A 17,589-nucleotide genomic window follows, 5' to 3' on the forward strand; every position below is an offset into this window, starting at 1 on the left:
TTGCGTGCCAGACTAGCACCCCCCTCCGTCCCAGGTTGAGCCAAGAAAAATCTGGTCACTGGACCTTATGTGATTGAGTTTGCCACCCCTGGTTTAGAGTGTTGGTTTCACTATTGATGATAACCACAGGAAGTTCAACTGATATGAAAATAGCTCTTCTGCATGTATAATATCTGTACAGAAATAGAGAACTTCTCTTCAGTGCAGGATTAATGCCGCAGGTCAGAGGCAGAGCTAGAGTCATACGTCCTGCCCCTCCCCCATACCCATGGTATTGTGTCATCCCAGACGTAGTTCTACCTCCGCCCAGATACAGCATCCCCAGTTAGGGCCCTTCTCACTACCACAATTCCATCGTGATCTGCCAGGCGTACACATCAATTATTGCATCTCCAATTTGCGATGAGGAAAATAGTTTGAACTGCGCAATTGCCATATGATTTTCATGCGTTCGCATACTTTGTATTGGAGCTCCAGTGCAGGTAGAATTCACCAGGACAACTACTGAGATCTGGAAAATTGTGACGTAAATGCATTGCACTAATGAAATTACCGTATGTTTCGGCATACAAGACACATTTTTTTTCTCCTCCAAAATAGGGAGAAAAAGTCACTGCAATTTATATGGCAAATACAGGGAGTCCCCGACTTACCTTATATACTCGGATATAAGCCTAGTTTTTCAGCACAAAAATGTGGTAAAAAGTTACCCCCTCGGCTTATATGCGAATCAGTGGAGCAGAATGGATGGTGGAGTTTTATTTCTGGCATTGGAGCATAAGGATGCACTAGTGATCCTGCTCTTGCCAGCTGGCTACCTGCTGTGTTTGTACCCCATCCCCTGCAACATGGTGTGCAGAGTGCACTGCTCAATACTACCTGTGTCCCCTGGCTTGTGGAGTGGAGCATGCAAGCAACGTGTCAGCGGTGCAATGATTGGGGATTCTTCCTGTGTGGCAATCACTGTGTCTCATATTTGATGCCCTCTAGTGGTGTCTTGAGACATAGCTGTATCATTCTTGGGGCACATCTGGCTATGGGGAGGGTGGGTAACTTGTACTGGGGGCACATTTGGCTACTTTAAAGGGGGCTATACTGGGGAGGGGGCTTATACACGAGTCAACCACTTTTTCTTGGTTTCTGAGGGAAAAGTAGGTATCTCGGCTTATATGCGGGTCGGCTTATATAAGAGTATATATGGTACAAATGTCTGCCAATATGAACTGCCAACCTGCTGCGATGTCAGGGACACCCTGTATTCTACCCGTGTTTTCTTCCTGCGTGTATAATTACAGTATAAGCAGCAGCAGCAGCATGGCTGACCTCATCCATCGGTTCCAGCGCTGATCAGAAACGTCTCCTTTTTTCTCACTGCTCCCCTAGTGCTGGCTCCTGTTGATGACACGATCACTAGGGGAACAGTGAGGGAGAGGAAATGTCTCTGATCACCGCTGGAGCTAATGGATTAGGTGAGCCATGCTGTCGCTGATTTCTATTTGTTCAGTAGGAGTGGAGGAGAACACAAGGGGGAGCTGTGGACAGGAGGACACACATGGAGGACAGAAGGGGAAACATGGGGGACATGGGGAACACAAGTTGACATAGGAGGATACATGAAGTGCAAGAAGGGCACAGTAATTAGGGGATAGAAGGGGACACAGGAGGACATAGGAGGTACAAGGGTGACAGGACACAATAATTTGGAGAGAACATCTACGTTCCTGTACCAAGCACGCATCAGGTTTAGTATATTTTTTCCCCTGGTATTTGTCCTCTAATGCTGCTTTCACAGTAACGACGTTACAGGCGCACGTTAGTGCAGCCTGTAACGCAGCCCACCGCACAGTAATGAAAAATCAATGGGCTGTTCACAGTGCCCACGTTGCGTTACATTGTAACACTGCACATTCAAACAAAGTGCTGCATGCTGTGAGTTATACGCGGCTAGACTGCTTGCACATGCTCAGTAATGTTGGGGGAGGAGGTCTCCCCTCCTCCTCCGCGGCCGGCCGCATGGCTAATTAATTTTCACTGCACTCAGTGACGTGACGTGTTTATTTCCTGGAGCGGCCGGTCTGTGCGGCGATAGGCCGGCGGGACCACGTTATGCGGATCACATCTCCGCATCCCATAGCATAAAAAAGGCGCACCAAGAGCTGCTTAACGCAGCTCTTGGTAGCGTCCTCCACCAACACCACCAGGAGTTGCGTTAGGGGCATGTTATGCGACCTATAACGTCCCCTTAAATGCAACATCCTGGTGGGAAAGAGGCCTTAACCTAGATGCGTTTTATAGTCTGGAGTGTCTTATATGGTGAAAAATATGGTAGCTTTTAATCACCTAGCATTTTGCGATCCCTGAGCGATCAGAATCGGACCGCAAAATGCTACTAGTGGAAAAGGGCCCTTATCAAGCACCATGGGTTCCCCTCACCCCCTCTGAATCACCTCCCCCAAGGCTACCACTCTTGTTGTTCCAGCTTGCATGCAAACTTAATGCATGTTGTATGCAGCTTGGAATGGGGTAGTGTCAATGCACTTCCTGACAATTTTCATTGTTCCATGCAGTCTCCGCTCTGCTGACAATATTCCCGTCTTCCGATCTGGTCACCTCTTCTAACTCCCGCTTGCAAGACTTTTTTCTTTTGACCTCTGGAACACTCTCCCTCAACACATCCGCCACTCACCCACACTTACTCTTTTTAGGCACAACCTGAAAACTCAGCCCTTCAGGCAAGCATACTCTCCTACTTAGGACACTTCAGCCACCTACCACCATTTCTAGAACCCAATACACGGCTTCCCTTTACCTGTTATCCTATACCATAAAACTTTAGGCCAGCTTCAGGGCCCTTTTCACATTGGGGTGTTGTGGTGCGGTAAACGGGCAATGAAAGTTTATGGGGGAGTTCACACTCCCCACGTTGCGGTACGCTGAGCTGGAAGTTCCCTATCTAACACGAGCGCATACCTATGTTACCGTGCGGCTCCTGCAGGGACCTGCGGCGATCGGCGTCGGACCGGAGGTCATGTAGGCCTATGGCGGTGCAATGATTTTGAAAAAGTTGTCGGAGGCGGTGCAGTGCGCATGCATGGAGTCGCATTTGTTACAATACGCTTCCATGCACTTCCGTATACGTGAAACAGGAAGTGACCACAAACAAGTATCACTTCCTGTTTGGATCTCGGCCAGACGGGGATTATTGCATACTATTGTGATAATCCCTGAAGGCCTGTTTTTGGTGGTGCGGTGTGGAGTGGCGCGCAGCCCGCCCTGCACTGCTGCAGCCAATCTACAGTGTGAAACTGGCCTCAGACTACTGGCTGGCATTAGCGGTTCCACCCATGTGCGAAACAACTCCGCCGCCAACATTTTTAAAAATCCCTGCGTCGCCATAGACTTATATGACTTCCATTCCGACGCAGATCCTCGCAGGAGCCACACGGTAAGGTAGGTATTCCACGCGTTAGATAGGGCACTTTTGGCGCAGTGTACCGGAACATAGGTAGTATGAACTACCCTATAGACTTTCATCAGGCTGCGGTGGGGCACTCTAAAGTGTGAAAGGACCCTCAGATTGTCAGGCCTTTCGGCCAAGGCCAGGCCCGGATTTACACCTCAGGAGCCTATAGGCACAGATCTCCTGCCACCCTACTCTTCGCCCTCCATGAACCTACAAACCTCACACCGAACCGTTCCGCAAGTGTGCTGTCTGTCCCTTCTCCCTATCATCCCTTGCCCATCACACGTGACTGCAGAAGTCTCTTAGTATTAGGTAGCCAGGAGTACCCTCAATATTAAGTAGCTAGAGGTGCCCTCAAGTATTAGGTAGCTAGGGAAGGTTCCATCTGAAAATGGCGCCTGCGAATAATGGCGCATAGTGTTGCCGCTAATCCGTTTGTCGCTTTTCGCTATTCAACGTTAAAGCCTTATCGTTATTTAGTGTTAAAACACAGAACCCTCTCTGTACCTATCCCTAACCCCCCCTGGTGGTGCCTAACCCTAACCCCCCCTTGGTGGTGCCTAACCCTAACCACCCCCCTGGTGGTGCCTAACCCTAACCACCCCCCTGGAGGTGCCTAACCCTAAATCTCCCCTGGAGGTGCCTAACCCTAACCACCCCCCTGGTGGTGCCTAACCCTAACCACCCCCCTGGAGGTGCCTAACCCTAACCACAGCCCTGGTGGTGCCTAACCCTAACCACCCCCCTGGAGGTGCCTAATCCTAACCTTGACAGTGTCACATTAAATCCATTCACCGTTTTGCAGTTAAATAACTTCTGCAGTTTGGCTTATGTAGGGGGCTATTGATAAATAACGTTACTGTGGGCAATAACGTCAGCTGTTTGGCACATGAACGGCGCTATTGATAAATAACGTTAGTGTGTGCCGTTTTTCTTCTTTTTTCCCTGTGCGCCATTATTATGCAGTACTAACGATAAGCGTATCTTTTTAATGCGGCGCCATTTTTATGCATAGGCGCTATGCGCCATTATTCACTGATCCGCTAGGGAAACCTCAGTATTAAGTAGCTAGAGGTGCCCTTGACTGAAGGGAGATCTTGTCAGTGGAATGCAGAGAGCAGGGTGAGTAACCTCTCATGTACACTCTTATTAGGACTCTGCATAGGGAAGGAGGATGGGAGGTGCTCAGGGAGAGGAGTTAGCCGCCTTACCATCATCAGGCGCCTGAAGGCTCATGCCTACAGTGCCTTATGGTAAATCCGGCCCAGGCCAGGGCTCTCTTCCCCTTCTGTCTCACAATGCTGTGTAATGGGTCTTCATACCCCCACCCCTATGTAAACATATGTAGTTGATTTGTTCATTGCCTCAGCTGTACTCCACTCTTGTCTTTTATTGACTGTTGTATTGTACACTTTGTATTGTTATTCCCTGTATGCTGTTGTACAGCGCCACGGAAGATGCTGGCGCTATATCAATCAATAATAATAATACTGGCCAACTACGCTGAAGAGGAAGTAGTTGAACTCAGGGACACTTATACATAATGTAGATGGTCACCCAAAACCATCCAAAGAGGCAGGCAGGGAACATCCCGCGCTCAGCATGTCTGTCACCGCAGCCGCAGGCCTCTGTCACACTTGCGCAATCGTGCGTATTTCTGCTTTTTTTCCCGTAATGTGGAAATACATGACAACTGACAGCTCATACACGATGGACTCACTCACCTCCAACCTCTATCCGCTGAGAAAGAAACTGGAAGTATTTGCGTTAGTCCGCATACCTGTCTGCGTTGTTGTATTGTTACCACAAATGTTTTTATTAATTTTCAGAATGCGCGCATTTTCTGATCCGAGCACTATAAGGGTAATGAGATTTTTATACAAATGCAAAGTCTACTGTCCTACTATATTGTTAGTATGTATTTATATAACACTGACATCTTCTTCAGCACTTTATAGAGTACAGTCATGTCACTGACTGTCCCCAGAGGAGCTCACAATCTATTCCTACCACAGTCATAGTCTAATATCCTACTATATTAGTATTATTATGTATTTATATAACCCTGACATCTTCTGCAGCACTTTAAAGAGTACATAGCCATGTCACTGACTGTCCTCAGAGGAGCTCACTATCTAATCCCACCATAGTCTAATGTCCTACCATATTATTCTTATTATGTATTTATATAGCTCTGACATCTCCTGCAGCACTTTACAGAATACATAGTCATGTCACTGACTGTCCCTCAGAGGAGCTCACTATCTAATCCCACCATAGTCAGCCTAATGTCCTACCATATTATTATTATGTATTTATATAGTGCTGACATCTTCTGCAGCACATTACAGAGTACATAATCATGTCACTGACTGTCCTCAGGGGAGCCTATTTCTTTAATTCCTACCCTAATCATAGTGTAACATATGTACAACAAACCTATACGCACTTCTCCTAGCAGAGATCAGGACTCAATCCCTTGGGGGCAGCAGTGTGGGCGAGGGGTGGGGGGAGGTGGGGAGGGGTGTAGTTGGAGTAGATGATGTTACAGACAGTCTCCAGGCTAGCAGTGCAGTGCATTCTGTAGCTATGTGCAGGGAGGGGCCCGCGGAGCAGTGCACAGGGGAGCGCATACAGCAGTGGGTGGGGTGACTGGGGAAAATAATGCCCTCTGCTAATTCGATCCTCAAGCTGCCAAAGCCAAGAATTGTCTGGCGCATGTACAAAGCTTAAAGGCCAATTTGTAGGTGAGACCAGAGAACCTGGAGGAAACCCACACAAACAGAGGGAGAATGGACAAACTCTATGCAGATAGTGTCCTGCCTCAGATATGAATCTGGACAGGGGCGTAGCAAAAGGTTGCAGAGGTTGCGACCGCATCAGGGCCCTTGGGCCAGAGGGGCCCCGAAGGGCCCTCCCTCAACTACAGTATTAGCTCTCTATTGGTCCTGTGCTCATAATAATCACTTCTATAGATACTTTGAATAGTGGTAATTATTAACCAGCTGTTCCCCATCACCTTCTTGCTCCTCTGACACTGTAGTTGCCATTGGCAGGTGTTGGTGCGCCGTATTGTTATGTATAGAGTGCTTGGGGGGCCCCATTGTAAAACTTGCATCGGGGCCCACAACTCCATAGCTATGCCACTGAATCTGGGACCCCAGTGCTGCAAGGTGAGAACAATGCTACTTGCCAGTGGTGTAACTATGGAGCAACAACTGCAATCTCAAGGGGGATACAGGGGACTATACTTCAGATCAGGTGTATTTGTGGCTACACTTGTTATGGGTGTGACGATCATGAGGGCCACTCTTGTTTTATGACCCTTGTGAGACGGGCCCCCAGGCATGAAGGGCACCAAGGGGAGGCAAGGGAAGGGGTGTGAACTTTGCTTTGGGGGGATCCATGAATTGTAGCTATGCCACTGTTACTTGCCTGAATACTCTGCCAATTGTCTGCTTCAAATACTTTGAGTCTCTGACCAAAAAATGAGATCCAGTGTTTTTGGTGACTTCTCTGGCTGCATGCCGGTTCCAGGAATGACTCCGCCATAATCAAAACCAAAAGACTGGCATGACAGCTGGGACAAATGACAATTGTTTTTAAAGAATTAGGATAGGCACCTGCACAGGACCCTCACTTTAAAGAGGAACTCCAGTGAAAATAATGTAATAAAAAAGTGCTTCATTTATACTATAATTATGTATAAATGATTTAGTCAGTGTTTGCCCATTGTAAAATCTTTCCTCTCCCTGATTTACATTCTGACATTTAATACATGGTGACATTTGTACTGTTGGCAGGTGATGTAGCTGCTGCATGCTTTTTTTGGCGGTTGGAAACAGCTGTAAACAGCCATTTCCCACAATTCAGCAGGGTTCACAGACAGGAAACTGCCAGGACCACGGTCCTCAGAGTTTCTTGTGGGAGGGGTTTCACCACAATATCAGTCATACAGCGCCCCCTGATGGTCTATTTGTGAAAAGGAATACATTTCTCATGTAAAAGGGGGTATCAGCTACTGATTGGGATAAAGTTTAATTCTTGGTCGGAGTTTCTCTTTAAGTTTCCTGTATAACGTGCGCCATGACACCTGCAGAAGGGACTTTAATAAAGGTGCTTTGTCTGTAGTTTCATTTCCTGGTCTGCCCACCTTTTCACCACTTCTGAAGTTGGACTTCCACATCTCAGCTTCCTGTATTAGAGACAGCGCTACAGGAGATCCGCATTATTATTATTATACCTAGGAGGGGGAAGGCTCTGGGTCCTATAGAGCCTCCTCTTTCCTCTTACTGTCCCCTCAAAAAAAAAAAAAGAAATTGCTTCAGTATATAATTTACTCAGAAAGGTCTTAAAGAGATAGGTTCACATTTCCTACTTTTTATACCCGCCGCTGTCCCCTAGGAAGAAGTCACCTGAATCATGTGGTTCAGGCTGCTTTATATTCAAACAAAATCACCCCCCCCCCCCCCCCCGAGCTTATTTTCACTGACTGTGGAACTCTCAGTATTAAGACAATTACACAGAGATCACCTGACAGGATGAAAGATGTCACCATGTGATAAATGTCAGAATGTAAATCAGGGAGAGGAAACATTTTACAATGGCCAAACACTGACCAAATCTTTTATTAATGCAATTTTATTGATGACTAGTTGACCTAAGCCTGTTTAAAAATGGCCTCTAGGTCTGTCACCGCCGCCACATGTCAGCACACATGCGCGCCTGCCCGACTGTCAGAGGCCGGTCGGACGTGCGCACGCAGCGGGTGTGTGCGTGCGCACGCCCGACCGGCCCCTGGCCCGTCCAGCCTCCTGGCCCATCCTCGCCCTGTCCCGACGGCTGTCAGTGCGGCACATGCACAGTCGTACCGCAAAAGCCCTGACACACGGACATGGGCCGCAGAGACACAGGCAAATATTATGTTCGATTATATTTTCACTACAGTTCCTGTTTAAATAAACGCTTTACGTTGATGATATCCCCGTTGTTATGAAGCTAATAATAACTTTCTGTGGAGTGTTGTCTGTTTGTTGCTGCCCAGTTCCCGTGCTGTCCCTGCTCAGGACATAAGCAGCGGGAAAGCTTCCTGTGCAGCGGTGACCGCATGTTCCTCTCAGATCCTCCTGCGCTGCGGTTCCCAGACACGCAGACATAGACATAGAAGAGAGAGAAGAGCTCTCAGGCAGGTAACAGGAATGAACGTGGATGCAGCTACTCAGTCATAGAGCAACTGAGCACTTTCATTTTACCTCCGAACCAATGCAAATTTTAAGTAAATCTCTAATAACCCAATGTATTTATTCTTAAAGGTTCTCGGGCTTTTTCAAGCCCTTTGCAATTTCCCTATACCTTTCATTATAGCCAAAACGCTCAGAAAAAGGTACAGACAGCGCTTTGGTCAGCGGAAAGCAATCGAAACGCGCAGATGTGAACTCTCTCGTAGGAAATCATTGCACAAGTGCTTTTAGGGTGATTTTCAAAATCGCCGGCGGTTAAAGAATCCCTGCAAACACTCTAGGTGTGAACAAGCCCTTATTGATTATTTTATAGTCAGTGTTTGCCCATTGTAAAATCTTTCCTCTCCCTGATTTACATCCTGAAATGTATCACAGGTGGTGACATGTTTAGTCCTGCCAGGTGATCTGTACAGAATGTACGTTACTGAGAGTTCTATGCACAGAGGGAGCCATTATCTCCTACAATCCAACAAGATTCATGGACAGAACTCACTTCATGATTGGAATGAAGTTCAATCTTTAGTTAAAGTTCTTCTTTAAAGTCAACCTCCGGACTAAAAATCGACTCAGCAGCACTGAAAAGGCTTTGTGTTCCTTTAAAAGTTTCACAGCATCAGAACTTTGTTTCTCTTATACAAGCTTCATTTTTAGCCGCACAGAATAAAACTGCCCGGGCTTTTTTCCCCTGATGCTGTGCAAAGCATGATGGGATTTCTGATTTAGTTGTTCTCGTTCTGCTGTTTTAGTGCAATTTTTTTTCTTTTTACATTTTGAATTTGACATTTGAAGCCTAGCGCATGCAGCTGGGAGGGGTGATCAGGACACAGGACAGTTGGAACTGTGTCTCCTGCTCCTTGTCACCTCCTTTCAACCAAAAAGATGGCTGCCCCCATGAAATCACAAACATTTGCCTGTTCTTTTAAAACAGGGTGGGTAAGAGATTATATTACCTATCTATTCTAATTAACATAACTAATGTAACTTCTTGATGACAGTAAGTTTGTTTAGGCTGAAGTTCCCCTTTAAAGTGAACCTAAAGCCTGTTAAAAAAAATGAGATTAACTCACCTGGGGCTTCCCTCAGCCCCCTGCAGACGATCGGTGCCCTCGCAGCTCCGCTCCGATGCCTTTGAACCCGCCGGCGACGACTTCCGGTTTCGCCGCCACCGGCCGACAGGCATGGGAACGCGAGTGATTGTTCGCGTTCCCAGCCTGTATATCACCCCCTATGCTGCTATTGCGGCCAGGAGGTGTATGGAGGCTGCCATGTTTATTTCCTTTTAAGCAATACCAGTTGCCTGGCAGCCCTGCTGATCCTCTGCCTCTAATACTTTCAGCCATAGCCCCTGAACAAGCATGCAGCAGATCAGGTGTTTCATACTTTAAAGTCAGATCTGACAAGATTAGCTGCATGCTTGTTTCTGGTGTTATTCAGACACTACTGCAGCCAAAAACAACAGCAGGACAGCCAGGCAACTGGCACTGTTTAACAGGGAATACATATGGCAGCCTCCATCTTCTCTTCAACTTGCTTCAGAAAATAAGTTTGTTAAATACAACTCTGGCATGAAAGCAGTGATGAGCGAAATTGGGATATTCTTTTTGCATTATCGGTAAAAAGGATTGTGAAAATAATGGTCTCAGGGTCAAATCTGCATAGAGTTTGTATGTCCTCCCTGTATTTGCATGGGTAAAGCCCGGTACCTACTTTAGACTGATGCCCAAAGATGATCTGTGATGTTCATTCTGGGTATCAGATTGGTGTACAATCGGTGTGCAGACACGATGTTGGCTCCCATGTTCTGCTCTATGGTGAGGATGGGGGTCAGGCATGTGGGCAGAACGACCTTTGAAGCTCATGTCAGAAACAAAGGACATTTGAAAGGTGTAAGGTAATCAGACCTGGCTCTGTATTCACATTCATAGACTACAGCCTCAAATCATCATTGTCTTTGAGATAACTTTTTCCAGTTCCTTAAATTACCGAATTCGAAGTTTATCGATTTCTAGTTGTATTCATCAAGGTTTTTTCGCATTCGGTGTGAATTCAATAACAATTCGGTAACCATTCGGTAACGTGTCGATATTTCCATTTTACAGCGGTAATTTAACACAAGGCCATAAGATTCCCATGGAATTGTGGGTAAAAGGCAGTCCTTTGAACACCACGTAGCAACATTCTGAATAGGGCTTAACACCTGGACCAGGATTCTGGAAGTGGCTTGGGACAATCCCACAATTTCGCCAGCTGCGGCTTGATAGGAGCCTTTTCTGAAAAAATGTAGTGCAGCTAGCAATTTAGTTAACCCCGACACTGCCTGTGTTCTCTTACAAGATGATTCCAGAGAAATGCTGATGTCCTGTTATAGCAAATAAATCCATTCTCTTGCAAAGTGATGTAGTTCTAGACCTTATTCTTGCCCTTCTGCGCCTTTGAATCACTCTCAGCTGATACATAACCACTTCAAATGGCTCCATCTTCTCTGTCAGCAATGATTTGACAGGAATAACGACAGAGCAGTGAAGGAGATAACTAATCCTAAATGTAACGCTAAACCACGCCCACTTTCATTTTCATGAATTACACGTTCTTCCGTTTTATCGCATCATTACCGAATGATTACCGAATTATTACCGAATGATTACCGAATGCTCGCTAACAGCTGTAGATAACTTTGATGAATCCTGAAATCAACTTATCGAGTTGGTATTTTACCGAGCTGTCGGTAATTGATTCGATTAAGTCTTGATGAATCGAGGCCTACATCTCCCAGCATGCATTGCGCTGCGAGTGTGACCCACGCGAGAAATTACAAATGCAAGTAGAAGCTGACGGTCAAGCGAAGATGATGGCGCAAGTCATATGGGCTGGGGGAGGTTTGTTTATAAGAAAAAAAAAACAACAACAGTGTCTTGGACCATGAACGATTCAAGAATCCACTATAAGATATTAGATCAAAAAATATAATTTCTAAATTAACTTAGCTAAAAAGGAGACAATTAGTAACCTTTTCAGACAATTAAGGCTGCCATACACGGGTCAATTGCCACCAGATCGACCAGCAGATAGATCCCTCTGTGATTGAATCTGATCAAAGAGGGATCTATTGGCTGCCTACACTGCAAACTGATTTTGAATCGATTTTACTATGAAATCCATTCACAATCTGTGGCGCTGCCGCTGCCGTCCCCTGCATACATTACCTGATCCGGCCAGTGCGAGTCCCCCAGTCTCCGCTGTCTCTTCTCTGCTCTGGGCTCAAGCTTCACTTTACTTCCTGTCGGGGAAAGTTTAAACAGTAGAGGGCGCTTTGTTTAAACTTCCTGCTGGGACAGAAAGTAAGTGAAGCCAGGTGGAGCCCAGTGCGGAGAAGGGACAGCAGGGACACGCGCCGGCGGAACAGGTAATATATTGCCGCTAGCGTCGGTCGTCGGACATTTGAACGCCGTTATCGACGCACTCCCGACCCGCCGGCAATTGAGCGAAATCTTCCGCGCGGACAGATCAACGGGAACAATCTATTTTGGATGGAAATCGATCGTTCTGTCAGCGTTTGCGCAACAATTTCACAGCAGATTCGATCACAGTGATCGAATCTGCTGTATATCGGCGGGAAAAGCGTGTAAGTGTTTGGGCCCCTTTAGTAACAATTAAAAGCAAAGAGTAGACCTATGCCTATTAAAACATGCAATGAATTATGGGTAATCATGCCGTTGCTCCCAGTAAGAGCTAAACAATAGGCCCTAAAAGAGTACGACCCCAGGTCATGTTTACATACAGTTGGCTAAACAATTCATAGCGTGCACATGAGTACCTCAATTCACTAAGCAGTTTAGACTAGTCAGCTGATGGTTTTTAGTCTACTGATTGTTTGGTATAAATCAGCTGCATCAAGAGGGAATTCACTAATAATTACCGAATGTTTTAGACCTGTTTTTAGACCTGGTCTAAAACATTTGGTAAGTAGGTCAGTAAAGCAGGGGAAATGATCAAAAGATGAAATTCACAAAATAGTAGCTATGACTGACATCCTTCTCCTCTGATGACCTCTCCTCTACATACAATTCCTGCATAATTAAGTCAAAAAGCTCCATCCTCACGTCTAAAGTACCTCACAGAATAACTTTACCGACAGAAATCAGCTGGTCTAATCTCTGTCAGAAAAAGTGGGCGTGGTTACTCCTTGTTTGCCTTTGTGAGTTGTTTCTTTTGATCATTTCCCCTGCTTTACTGACCTAATTACCGAATGTTTTAGACCAGGTCTAAAAACAGGTCTAAAACATTACAACAAACCATCAGTAGACTAAAAACCACTTCCTCTTTCAACCCGGAAGGAGGAAGTGTTTATAATCACGTGACCACCGCTTGGACCGCATCGTGGGAGGTGCCGAGGGAGGGACCGAAGAAGACGTCAGACAGGTAAGATTGACCCCCCACCCCGCAAAGGTAACTGGGAAATATCCGGATAGAACTATCCGGATGTCTCCCGGATCCGAATTTAAGCAGCCCTGTCTCTAACACTGCTACTGCCTACTGAGTGTGCTCTAGTGGCTGGCTAGCTAAGGAGCTGTGGGCCCCGATGCAAGTTTTACAATAGGGCCCCCCAAGCACTTTATACATAACAATTGATATGGCACACCAAAACCTGCCAATGGCAATTACAGTGTCTGAGGTGCAAGAAGGGGATGGGGAGCAGTGTGTTAATAAATACCTCTATTCAAAGTATCTATAGAAGTGATTATTATGAGCACAGGACCAATGGAGAGCTAATACTATAGTTGAGGGAGGGCCCTTCGGGTCCCCTCTGGCCCAAGGGCCCTGATGCGGTCGCTACCTCTGCAACCCCTATTGCTACGCCCCTGCTGGCTGCCTTGCAAGCGCTTTGAGTCTGACGACAGGAGAAAAGCGCTATATAGAAATTAAAAGTGCCTTTCTCCCCAGCACACCGTGGTTTACACACACAACATAATACACAACTAACCGCACAACATGACCAACCGCACGTCAAGTTGTTTACATGACAAGTAGCTACACACCTGCCAACCAACTAAACCACCAACTGACTTATAATACAGTGCTGGAGAAAAGTGGGGCAGTGGCAGTGGGGCCCGTGGCGCTGTAGGGGCACCACTGACCTCTGACTAGATATGGCCAATAACTCTGGCCTAAATGTAGTGTGGGCCAATCAAAACCTTCAGGCTGGTTTCACACTGTAAACCAGAATTAGCTTCCACCGCACCGCCAGAAACAGGCCTTCAGGGAACAACATGTTCGTACGCGGTATTCCCTGTCTGGCCACCAGCCAATCAGGAAGTGACACACGCACGCAGGAAGTGAACGGAAGTGTATTGTAAAAATACGCTTCCACGCATGCGCGCCGCACCGTCACGTCACCATAGACTAACATGACTTCTGGGCCAACATAGATCACCGCTCACCCCGGTGTGAAAGGCCCTTCAGGAAATGCCACTTTGTATTTGTATGCTGCAGCACGAGGTGTAGTGGCTAAATGTAAATGTCTTGGAACACCTGGATAAATGATTTACTTGCAGACAACTCTGGATTTGGGCAGTCAGTGCTAACAATGCTTTACGATTGTTTTCAATTCGCTTTCAACAACTTACAACACTTACAGGACTGTAGCATGTAATAACAAAAACATATAATAACAGAGAGAGAGAGAACAGTACAGCTTGTACATGTGTATGAAAGATTGTAGCTTGTGGATTTGTAAGTAGGGGACTAATAGTAACATTTACATGTATAAAGTAAAATAATAATAGAACATAAACTTTCCATATTTATAGGACATAGTAAATGAATTGTAACAATAGATATTACCTGTGATCTTCCCACAGTTGGTGAAGTTCACACTATGACTATGGTAGGATTAGATTGTGAGATCCTCTGAGGACAGTCAGTGACATGACTATGTACTCTGTAAAGTGCTGCAGAAAATGTCAGTGCTATATAAATACATAATAATAATATGGTAGGACATTAGACTATGACTCTGGTAGGATTAGATTGTGAGATCCTCTGAGGACAGTCAGTGACATGACTATGTACTCTGTAAAGTGCTGCAGAAGATGTCAGTGCTGTATAAATACATAACAATAATATGGTAGGACATTAGACTATGGCTATGGCAGGGAATAGAGTGTGAGCTGCTCTAAAGACAGTTAGTGGCATGACTATGTACTCTGTAAAGTGCTGCAGAAGATGTCAGTGCTGTATAAATACATAATAATACTATGGTAGGACATTAGACTATGGCTATGGCAGGGAATAGAGTGTGAGCTGCTCTGAGGACAGTCAGTGACATGACTATGTACTCTGTAAAGTGCTGCAGAAGATGTCAGTGCTGTATAAATACATAATAATAATATGGTAGGACATTAGACTATGGCTATGGTAGGGAATAGAGTGTGAGCTGCTCTGAGGACAGTCAGTGACATGACTATGTACTCTGTAAAGTGCTGCAGAAGATGTCAGTGCTGTATAAATACATAATAATAATATGGTAGGACATTAGACTATAGCTATGGCAGGGAATAGAGTGTGAGCTCCTCTGAGGACAGTTAGTGACATGACTATGTACTCTGTAAAGTGCTGCAGATGTTGTCATTGTTATATGACTATGTACTCTGTAAAGTGCTGCAGAAGATGTCAGTGCTGTATAAATACATAATGATAATATGGAAGGACATTAGACTATAGCTATGGCAGGGAATAGAGTGTGAGCTCCTCTGAGGACAGTCAGTGACATGACTATGTACTCTGTAATGTGCTGCAGGAGATGTCAGTGCTATATAAATACATAATAATAATAATATGGTAGTACATTAGTCTATGACTACAGTAGGGAATAGAGTGTGAGCTGCTCTGAGGACAGTCAGTGCACAGGCATTTGTGGGAATAACTCATATTAACCTTCACACCCACAAATGGTCAGAGCTGTTCTCCTGTGTGCGTCACTCTGAGTGTTTCCCTCCCAGTCCGTGTTCCATAGGAGTTCTGCAGTGTGGGGGTCTGTAGCGTTAGACGGTTACAGACCCCCCTGGTGAATGCAGAAGTTCAGTCGGTAACAATGTATCAGATGTCAGCTTACCTTGCCCTGCTATACATAGTCCAGCTTCCTCCCTGGCTGTCAGTGACACATGCAACAAGTGACTACAATCAGCTGCAGGAACTGTACAGACAGCTCTGCTCACACCCTGCCCCCTCCCTCCTACTGGGATGGGCGGCTACACCCAGGCCTGCCACTCACCCTGTGCATGCCAGAGGCAGTCCCAACCTGCCAAGCCCAGCAACTCACAAACTTTCCCAGAACTTTTTCTTTAAATTAGTTTAAAGGTGAAATTTTACGTTTCTTGAAGCAAAGAAAAAAAATACAAACATTAAAGGTGGCCACACACGATACAATAAAATGATCCGATTTTACAGCAATTCGATAAAAACGATCAGATCTCCTGAAAAAATTGAAAGCTTTTTTTTCATTCGACTGAAAAATATGATCGGATTTCCTGTTTTCTTCGATTTTTATCGATCCAGAATGCCAGATATTTTTTTTTCAAACTTTCTAAAGATTGTATGGTGTGTGTTAGATTGTCAACTTATTACTATACACACCCTAGCAATTTTGTCAGTTTCCAATCATTTTTATCATAATTGGGGAAAAATTGAACATAGGTGTGTGGTACATTGGTCATATTTTTGAAATGTTACAATCAGTCAGAAAAATTTATTGCAATTCTTAAATTGAACAGATATTTAAAACATTGTATGGTGTGTGGTCACCTTTAGACTTTGTTCACATCATAAATCACAATCGCTATTGCCAGCATTTTGCGATTTTGTGTGCGATTTCTTTAACGCCTCCTGGAGCTTACCTTTTTGTACATGACTTTTCTAAGCGCTTTTGCAGAGCGATTTGTCTTTGAACTCTTTCACCCGGATAAATACAATGGGCAGGATTTACAAAAGGGTGCTAACTTAGTTAGCATGCCTAAAAGCCCCTTAGGACGCCTAAAGCCCTTTAGGACACGCTAAGTTAACATGCGCAAAGGTTAGCAATGCGCGGTGCTTGCGAAACGCTGCACCAGGTGCGATCAAACCATTGCATTCAGGGGCGTAACAATAGCCCCTGCAAGGGATGCAGTCGCAGTGGGGCTCTTAGGTGGAGAAGCCTGAGGGGGCCCTGGCTCAGGGGCCCTCTAGGGCCATTTTTAGGGGCAGGATGAGGCACAGCACAGGAAGGAGGAGCAGCAGAGAGGAGCCTTAACCTCCATCCCTCACCTCAGGCTACCATCAGCATTCCCCCACCAGCAATGACAGCTGGGGGGCATCATCCAAAATTTCGCAGGGGCGCCCTGTGATTTCTAGTTACGCCCCTGGTTGCATTGTTTCAGGCGCACCCGGTGCGCCGTTTTGATTGCACCCAGTGCAACGTTTCGCTCGCACAGCGCAACACTTTGCGTGCGACCAATAAATGCTTTGGGCGTGCTAACTGAGTTAGCACCCTTCTGTGAATCAAGCCCAATGTATATATTCATGAAAGCGCTCGGGAGATCGCTATACAATTCGCTTTTTCAAGCACTTCACAATTTCCCTATACCTTTCATTGAGGCAAATCGCACCAAAAATGCTACAGGCAGCGCTTTGGTGAGCGGATCGGAATTGAGCCGCTCAGATGTGAACTCTCTCATAGGGAATCAATGCACGAGCGCTTTCAGGGCGATTTTAATCCCTTAATCCATCTTTATGTTTTGCTAGCCTAAACTTGCTAGCCTAAAATTATGCTATAATATAGTCCTAATCAGAAATTGGTCTTCCATGGAATCCCACAGTTTAAAAGGTGCCCATAGATGGGCAGATTCGACCAAG

General features: G+C 45.7%; 1 protein-coding gene across 1 annotated transcript in view; it reads right to left on the minus strand.

Moving 5' to 3' along the window:
• The window catches only part of ALS2CL (ALS2 C-terminal like), a 101,365-nt gene extending 85,445 nt beyond the window's left edge, over positions 1-15,920 (minus strand). The window contains exon 1 of the mRNA XM_068235178.1: positions 15,815-15,920. The gene's annotated coding sequence lies outside the window, so the exon portion shown is untranslated. The remainder of the gene's footprint in view (positions 1-15,814) is intronic.
• Positions 15,921-17,589: the final 1,669 nt, after the last annotated feature.

The sequence above is a fragment of the Hyperolius riggenbachi genome, chromosome 5 (assembly GCF_040937935.1).
Source record: "Hyperolius riggenbachi isolate aHypRig1 chromosome 5, aHypRig1.pri, whole genome shotgun sequence".
Classification (NCBI taxonomy): domain Eukaryota; kingdom Metazoa; phylum Chordata; class Amphibia; order Anura; family Hyperoliidae; genus Hyperolius; species Hyperolius riggenbachi.